We start from the raw sequence: 6,132 nt of genomic DNA, 5'->3' as shown, positions 1-6,132 counted from the left end.
TGTGCCAGCCAGCGGCAGGATACTCATTCACAAAAAAAGTTTCATCCACCCCTCAACTTGCTGAATGGAGGAGGTTGCAACGACTTGAAGGAAAAAGTCAGCGTGGTCTTTCGCATACACATCCGTACACATCCCGGTATTTCCGCCGAGGCTTTTGCATTGATGTAACATCTGAGACGGGTCGGCTGAACCGAGATAGGCGCTCCAAATGAAGTCTGCTTGACTAGTGATGTTTCGGTGCGCTCCGATAGTCCTCTAAACTCCTGCACTTAGCGCTTCGCCAGCCCACTTTTTTTTTGCGTCACCCAGGCAGAAGAGGAGCGCCGAGGGAGGTCAAGTGCCTTGTTAAAGCAGGATAGAGATCCTTTTAGATAAGGAAACCAGAAACACTTAGCCTGCGCCCTCTGTGAGGGAGAACATGTATATTCACTGGAGGAGATGTGGTGGACTACAAAGTGTGGACTACATAGAGTGTATTGCAAAAGTGAAGAGTATTGTATTGACTTCAGCGATTTGGTTAAAAGGGGGAAGATGAGTAGGAGGACAGAATGAGGATTATAATGAAGCTCAGGGAAGACTGACTTTTTATCCTCAGATCCCACCATTCTTTTTAAACTACCGTGTGTGTGCGCGTGTAGGTGTGTGTGCGTGTGTGTGTGTGTGTGTGTGTGTGTGTGTGTGTGTGCGTGTACAACGGCACACTTTTTGTATCCTGCAATGACAAAAACAACCAACAAATGAGGAAATTAAACAATTTACTTTACACGGTAATTCTTCCTTTTACTCTTTACTTTGCTTTACTACTTGAATTCAAACAACTTCAATAATCTTCAACCTACAGGCTAATTCACCCCTGCCTTGAGTTATATATTTAATTCATTTTTTTTAAAGTTTCCCTTCCATAAAGTTTGAGGACTCTAAACAGAAATGTTTATTTAAAAAAAGAAAGATCTAGATAGAGCAGAGGCTGAAATATCCTGACTTTTAATCCCCATGCATAAGCTCCAAAAACTCTGGATCTTTCACTTATAATGCAGCTGCATATTTTCGTTACACCCTCCCTGCGGGGTAACCCCTGTTTACATCATCAGAGCAGCGTATTTTCACAGAGCCTTTTCTATGACTGTTTCCATATGCTGAGTACTGCCAAGTAAACTGATTTAGATGAGTTGTCATTAACAAGCATCTATATGTGTTTAGGAGGTGGGTTTGCAAAGGTTTGAATTCTGTCAATGTGAAGACCCTCTTGTGCTCCGAGAGAAGAAAAAGAAACATGAAAAAATAAGGGCTTGTTAAAATCGTTGGCAAGTCCTCATTCTTCTCTTGTGTGTCATTGCCTTTAATCTTTCAATTTAACGTATGACAAAAAGGTCCCTTGTTGATGAAGACCACATGATATCACTCATCTCAGTGCTTTATGAGTAGGCTAGAATAAAGATTCAGAGACCACAAATAAAAAGGTTTTCCCCAACCATTGGAGGGAAGGAAGCTTTCTGCCAGCATGGAGTCACCAGAGTAGTAAAACACAACACGAGTGCAGCATCCAGACGCAATTAAGTTGCCATAAACAAATGTAGAAGATCAGGGAAACAATCCAAAATATTTTCTTCCAGAGGGATTTATCACAGCACCCTGATCTGGAGGATTTGGCATGGACAGAACTCTGCTTCATTACTTCAAGGAATGAAAACAAAGCAGGCTTGTCAGTCAACTTAGTGTTTTTTGTGACTTTGAGTTTGGTTCTAAAGCAGGATGTTTTGAATGCTGTCATCCCAATCACCGTTCCTTAGAAATATGACTCATACATTACTCCCCTGTGTCCCCCTTGGAGAATCAACAACAGCGGCTTTATTGTGATTCAGTGAGGCAGCTATCAACCAAATCATGAAAAGGTGTTGAAGGTGATTTCTTTCCTCTTTTGCTCTAAAACAGTCTGATTATTATTATTACACTATATGTCAAAATTACCCTACAAATTAACCCCTGATAATCAAGACTATGTAACCTGTTAAGGAAGAAATGTCTAATATCTCCTCTTAAAAATAGAAAGTTGAATCCATATTCAGTAAAATGCACCTTTCCTCAGGTCAATAGACTCCCTTTTGCTGATATACAGCCGTACTTGATCTTGCATGACAGCAGCTTTCTGTGATTAATGTCAGCAAATGCTAACAAACCTTTGCTAGACATTGTTTTGTAACCCACATTTTGTGTGCTGACTTCCTGACTCTCTCATATTTTTCCTTTTGCTATTTATCAGTTGAGATTGTTTTGCTGTGACTTGCATATTTTTAAAGATATCTTCTATAGGCTGTCACAGCAAAACAATTTTGATTGATAAATAGCTCAACAGGTAAGAAATCTGTATTTTTTTATTTTGTGGTGAGCTGTCCCTTTAAGTGACCTGTTTCATAATGTTGTAGACAGCAGTCAAAGTCCAGTAACTTTTGCTAATTGACAATTAAATGCTAAAAACATACCGTAACAAGAGCACAAGTAGAAAAGAACGATAAACTCAGCAAAAGGTCTCCTCCGGGTTAATCTACCTTAAGTTAAATCACATTTTAAAGTTACATAGTCTTGCTTTAAAAAGACAATAAGAAAGAAAATAATTCAAAAGTCAAAATCTGACATACTGAGCTTTTTTTATCATGACTAATTTTGAAGTTTATATCTATTTAGCATATCTACCGAGAACTTTTTTTTATTTTCATCATGACTAACTTTTCAACATTTCTTTTAATTTTCCTTGCGGATATGAGCTTCCATTGGGACGCTACTTTGAAGTGATCCAATAAGTCCGAAATGTCAAGTTTGTGCTTAGAGTGGTTGTCACTGACCTCAAATTATTCAGTCAAAGTCAATGTGGCTCAAGCAAATACCATTAAGAACTGTTTTCATGCATTATTTCTCTCAAAATGTGTTTGGGATGATGACTTTCGGGCCTCATTTTTAAAACTTGAACGACAAGTGCAGGTCCCAGCAGGCAACACCACTTTTTTTACACACACACGTTACATATTCATGCTGCGGACCTACTACACATTATTCATAATACACGCACACACACACACGCGAACATGCAGACACATAATACACACCATTTCCACATCTGGACCTGAGTCCTCTGCCAAAGACTCGGGTCTGCCGTCTTACTCTCTCCCTGCCTCTTTTTGTGTGTTTTTCTCATTCTTCCTCTCTCTCCCACACACGCACACACACACACACACACACACACACCCGCACGCACACACACTTTTATTGCTTCCCATGTTCACTTACATTCATTAAAAATGATATGGGAAACATTTCAGTGTTGGAAGAGGTTCAACTTGACTTCTGTCTAGAGACGCCAGGTTTATAGTTCCCTGTTTTGTGCCTGAACATTATTTTATTTTACACATGATGTTCCTGTAGACCTTGAAAACATTTATCTTTCACTGCTCACTCTCACTCACTCCGCTACGTGAAATATGAACCTGCTGAACATTTAATTCAATAATAAAGGAAAACATAGACTTTTTGCCAGTATTTCTGCGGAGTTGCAGTGTCTGGTTCAATTGAAACTGTATTGTCCTGCAGGGAGAGACACGGCCGAGCTAAGTTTTCACAGTCTGGTGGCGAGTGCCATGTAAACACATTAGGTCATACAGTATTTATGAAAATATAGGTTCTGGTCTTGTGCAATCAAACTGTTAACTGTAAGTGTAGCAGAATCATGGAACTGAAATGTATGGTAATATAATACTTTATCTGTATGTTTGTGCTGTGTCTGTCAGATAAATCTAGCTGTAAAATGTGGGTTTAAGAACTAAATACAGTAAGTGTTGAGACTGGATTCGATTTAGATAAGAAGATCAATACCACTCTCATTCTGTATGCTGAACATGAAGCTACCAGCAGCAGCCTATTAGTTTAGCTTATCATAAAGACTGGAAACAGTTTGGAAACAAGCTTGTTGCTTCAGTGTTGTACGACAGTACAAAAGTTACATTTTTACGTTTCACATAATGGCACATTGTTACCGTGAAACGGTCACGGTTATGTTCACAGGCAACACAACTGCAGTGACGGCTTCAGTAAGGTTTAAGCAACAAAACCACTTAGTTAGGTATCGGAAAAACATTATTGGGCTAAAAAGTATATAAGAGTAAGTCAAATACATACAGAAACAACATAACATAACAAGACAACATGTCAAGAACTTCACTATGTCACAAATGTCACTAACAAAACATAACAAAACAAAAAACACTTTGGGACACCGGTCTTGAACACCGGTCTCCTGTGTTTGTTTGACCCATCCAGGTCTCTCTCACAGTTTATACTACTTCACTTGTTCAGAGTGAGAAATGAGTTCTTATTGCCCGCAAAATGACTTACAAATTGTCATGTCATTCATTACTTCAATTGGTGAGAGCGGGCTGGTTTCCCCCTGTTTCCAGTCTTTGTTCTAAGCTAAGCCAATCTGCTGGTAACTGTAGCTTCACACATAGCATACAAACACCAGAGTGCTTCTCATCTAACCCTTGGCAAAAAAAGTGATTAACTATTGCTGTAAACTGGATCAAAACTGTTTTTCAACATTTCTCAATCTCCACTTGGTTAGCATCCAGATAATCTCCTTCCTAACGACAGAGTTCAACTGCATTGCTGCTGTGCTGCTTGGTTGCAAACCATGGTGACTTAAGTCTGAGTATCTCTGTCACACTTGTAAACTCAAAGGTGATATATAAATGGTGATGTAGTATATTTTTGCCTTTTACATTGAAGAGGGTTCCCATTGTGTTCTTGACATTGGTGCATTTTACACAGTACAGTATTGAGCTTTCATTAGTTTGCAGCGTCTCACCCCCCCCTTTACTGCCATGAACTTTTTAAGCTTTACTTCATTGTTGCAGAAATAGCAGCGCGGGTGTCATGGTTACTGTCAGCAATTGATGCATGCACAGGACTATCATGAACCCTGGGATCTCATACCAAATTAAGTGGAAGGTAGTGCACTCCGATAGGATTTATGATCGAAGGTCAGAAATAATTACAACATATAGTAATTTAATGATAGCTTGTGGCTATTTCGCAAAATCCCTCATCTTCTCTTGCTGTGTCTCTGGCTGGTCTTGGCCTTTCTTTACCTTACTCTCTGTCACTACATGGGCCCATAACATCGTGACAGTACATTGTGCTACATACTAACTGACAAGACAAAAGTCATGTTTGTCGCACCCTCTCTCTCTCTCTGTGTCTCTCTGAGAAGGGAGTTCAAGCGAAGTTCATGTTTCTTGGAGAGTTTTGGACCGAGCTGACGAAAATGAGCAAAGCAGGGGAGCGCGTCGGTGCCGAGGTTAGTCAATTACAAGGCTCAACTCTAGTAACAAACTTCTAAAAAGCAAATTCTTGGCTCTGTGTGTGTGTGTGTGTGTGTGTGTGTGTGTGTGTGTGTGTTTTGTGAGCATAGACACAGAGAGGGGAGAAAAGGAGTATGGGTGCACAAGGCTGTCAATAAGCACCGGTGTTTGAAGGCTTTTGCATGCAGGGGCACATGTTTTGGGATGTCGTGTGAAATGTGGAGAGCAGGCAGGACAAACAGTACAACGGAAGGGACAGCTGTGCAATTACACCAGAGGGAACTGAGACAAATGACAGGGCTGTCAGTTAGACAATCAGTATTCCGATGGCATCTGTGATTGAAGTGTTTCAAAAAGAGAAAGTTAAAAACAACAAGTAGTCATAAGGCATTTTTACTCTCCTTTTCCCACAAACCTTTTTTTACTTCTTTTGCCGAGGACACTTTGATTGAAGCAACAATGTGACGCTGTTTGGCTTTATCTGGCAGCAAATCAGGGATATCATTTAACATCAGGTAAACGAGCAGCGCTCTGCATGGATTTCTTCACAATGATTGACATTTAATAATCTCTTATTTAAGTATTACTCAACCACTTTATCTTACAGGGGAACTACACCCATTTGCATGCCTGTTATTGCTATGGTCTAAGACAGTCCAAAGAAAATTGTAAAAACAACTCTTTTCAAAAACCAAAAGTGCTAAAACTCAAATTTGTGATGCCATCAAGCATAAAGTGTGGAACTGCTCCATAGACAATACATTGGGAAAGACTTTATAGACAA

The sequence above is a fragment of the Anarhichas minor genome, unplaced genomic scaffold (assembly GCF_050575085.1).
Source record: "Anarhichas minor isolate MPS153535 unplaced genomic scaffold, ASM5057508v1 ptg000004l, whole genome shotgun sequence".
Taxonomy (NCBI): Eukaryota; Metazoa; Chordata; class Actinopteri; order Perciformes; family Anarhichadidae; genus Anarhichas; species Anarhichas minor.
The sequence above is the reverse complement of the archived record's forward strand: the minus strand, read 5'-3'. Positions refer to the sequence as shown.